The following is a 3,564-nucleotide window of genomic DNA, read 5'->3' as shown; positions in this document are numbered from 1 at the left end:
GTAGTCACTATTCATCTAATCTGTCTGAAGAAGGTTCTGAGCCCTGTTCAGGTTCTCACTATTCATTTAAATTGACATAGATACTATAATCTGAAAATTAAATTGTATTCGAAAACCAACTTAAAGAAATAATTGTTTTCGGATTGCACGCGTCTCATCGTTCATTTGATGTTCTTTACATATAGATTATGGTATAATGATCTGGCTCCTCATATTCATCGTTATCTTCGATTATAGTTAAGTTCCATTAACTACAAGAAATTTAATTATAATTAAAGATGTAACATCCCAATTTTTATATTGAATAATTATTTTATTAGTTGTTATTTATTTAATTATTATTTGGTATGATAATTAATTTAATTGTGTATTATTGTGTTAATTATGCTATTTGAATTATTAGGTGTATAATATAATAATTCAATTGGGCCTAATTATTAGAAGTAGTAGTAATAAGGGGATGATTGTGACTAAGCCCATTTAACTAACAAAGATAGTAAGAGTAAATATTAGGTTAGTCTCATAACTCTCATTTGGCGAAAGAGAAAAGAGAGACCAAGAGAAGAGGAGAATAGAGAAAAGAGAAGGAAAACCTAGAAGAAGAAGAATCTTCAAGAGGTAAGGGAGAGAATCTATGTTATTATGGGTATATATGATATACAATGGGTAGCTTAAATGTTAGGTGTTCTTAATTTCAATTTCTCATAACTTTGTATGTTAGGGTTTTGAGTAGAAATCCTTGAAATTGAATGAAGAACTATGTTTTTTGTTGTTGTGTTGATAACCCATGATAGAACCATGATTAGGAACCTGTCTATGTATGTATTTTTATTACATAGATGTACTTTATTTTGATTATGTATATAACACTATTTGGATAATTTATACGATGTATTCTTTTGGTGTACTATATACCATTGACTTTACATTACACTACCTTAATGTACTATATTCTTATGTATTATTTTGTTATTGCATAAAAAAATTGGAGTTTTGACGTGAAATGTAGTTAATTTAAAATACAACAGAATGTTCCGTATGTACATCTACGGAACATTTTGTTATTAAGACGTCCTGTAGATATACTTGCGAAAGATTCTATGAACATGAATTAATTTTAAAGCTCCGGAAAAAACATATTTTGCCAAAAAAAGGTGCTTCCTGATGTGTATCTCTAGAATTAGGCTTTGTTTGCGAATTTGGAGAGTAGAGGAGGGAAAGGTTTCCGAAAACGAATTTTTTAAAAAATATAGGAAAATATTTGACATTTTTTGAAATAATGATTTTGTTTAGAATGATAAAAGAGTCATTATCATTGCTATATTTTGAATTTTCATAATAATATAAGAATTTAAAAGATGTTTGGAAAATTTATGTAAGCCATTCAAAACTCTCCTAAATCCCCCTTCAATATAATTTTTAGTGTTATGAATAAAATCAAACCCCTAAAAACTCTCTAACCCTTTTCTTTCTTTTTTTACTAAATTCTTCGTATTTTTCAAAACCCTCCCCTCTCTTCCCCTCCAAACTCACAAACAAAGCCTAAGGCTATGTTTAAGAGTTTAGAGGGGAAGTGAAGGAAGGACTTCAAAAATTGAATTTTTAAAAAAATATAGAAATTTTTTTTATATATTTTTAAAAGAAGATATTGTTTAGAATGATAAAATAATGTTTATCATTAATGTATTTTTACTTTTTGAAATATTATAACAAAAATTATATTTGAACATTTTGTCTAAGCCCTCAAAAACTCTCATTTAATACAAATTTTGAGTTCCCTAAATTAGAGAATTTTTGGTGTTACGAAGAAAATCAAACTCTCTAAAACCCTCCAAACTAAATTTTTTCTATTATTTTCCCTCAATTCTTCTTATTTTTTAAAACCCTTTCCGCCCTTCCCCTAAAAACTCCCATACTTATATATATATATATATATATATATATATATATATATATATATATATATATATATATATATAAGGGTAAATTCAGATATTATCTCCTCCTGCTAAGTAACGGGCTTCAGGTCCATCAGAATGGCGTCAACATCTAGCTCCGCCTCAACTCAAAAGCATTTGTTGCAACCTCCGCCATAATTTGTCCTACGCGATCCCTTCGAGCCCGACATAAATCCGCCACCGCGCAACTACTTGGAAGAAAGAGTTTTCAAGAGAAGGAGCATTGAAGAAGCCCAAGACAAATCTCTCTTCCACGGCTTGGAACTTCAACAACACGCAGGAAAATTACTCGAACTCATCGACCTCTCGCCGCTGCAATAAGCAGTTGATGTATATGCTGAAACGAAGAAAGAAACGTTAATGACAATTTTCAAATCACTAGAACTTCATTACCCTGATGCGTTCTCATTCAAGCTCGCCAAAATCCTCAAACTTCACCGTCCGCTTCGAACGCGAATGCAAACCGTTTCTCTTCTTCTTGAAGTTCTTCCTGAAGGGGTAAACAGTTCAATGCATTCCTCTATCTTGGTTCAACTCAAAGAGCCTTTTCTTCATTCACTCAAGGTTGAATCTGAAGAAATTGTGTTTCCTTCGCTATGCGAAATGATTGGCATCCTCGCTGATAGGTTGCATCAATTTCCTCTCGGCAGTTGGGAAGAGCATCTTCAGTATGCTTGTGATTGCATTTCGGGAGAAGCAGAATTGAATATTAAGAAAGGGCTTTTGTTGATATCGGAGCTTTCAGGGAATGCTTTTCTAAATAGGGAGTTCTGGTTCAATCAAGGGAGGTTTGATCTAATCTTTTCAAACATCTTGGAATTGATTTACTCAATGGATCAGGAATTGAAGAAATTGGCATACAATGCAGCGAATTCGTTGATGGTACTGTCGAAAGGTCTTCAGAGAACAAAAATATGTGACATTCTCTTGTCGATTTTATTGAGTATCATTGATGAACATGGGGAAGATTAGATTCTGGAGGATAGGGTTAAACGTTTGAAGGATTTAGTAACGCTGGAAGATGGTTATATTTTTTAGGGGAAACACGGTGAAGTGTTTTGGTGCATGATTAGAGTAGCAGAGATAGAAAATGTGAGCGAGGAACTGGTGCTTGTTGCAATTAACATTCTCAAGGAGCTTGGTGCGGTGGATCAGAAAGAGTTGGCAAATATGATTGGGAATCTTTCTCATGAGGAAGTGAGGAGGGTTCTTGCGGTTTCTTTATGTTGGTGATTTTAGTATCATCAATGTATTTTGGTAGTAATGTGATTTACTATAGGCCGATTCAATTATGCGTTAAGTTTTAAACGAGTTAGGGTAGTGCGGAGTTCATGCTCATCGAGCCAAACGTGTAATTGAATATGAATAATTTAAATGGTCGGGGTCCAAGGGGCGTAGCCCTTGGCAGGATGCGGGGAAGCGCCCCGTCGGGGTCCAAGGGGCGTAGCCCTTGGCAGGATGCGGGGCAGCGCCCCGTCGGGGTATCCTTTCCCAACAGACATGACCGTTTTTTCTGAATAGGTGTGTCTTTTCAGTTTCTGTTATTGATCTCCTATATATGGAGTCATTTGGCCTCAATTTTAGCACACAAAAATAATACTTCCTC

The sequence above is a fragment of the Vicia villosa genome, unplaced genomic scaffold, assembly GCF_029867415.1.
Source record: "Vicia villosa cultivar HV-30 ecotype Madison, WI unplaced genomic scaffold, Vvil1.0 ctg.003070F_1_1, whole genome shotgun sequence".
NCBI lineage: Eukaryota > Viridiplantae > Streptophyta > Magnoliopsida > Fabales > Fabaceae > Vicia > Vicia villosa.
The sequence above is the reverse complement of the archived record's forward strand: the minus strand, read 5'-3'. Positions refer to the sequence as shown.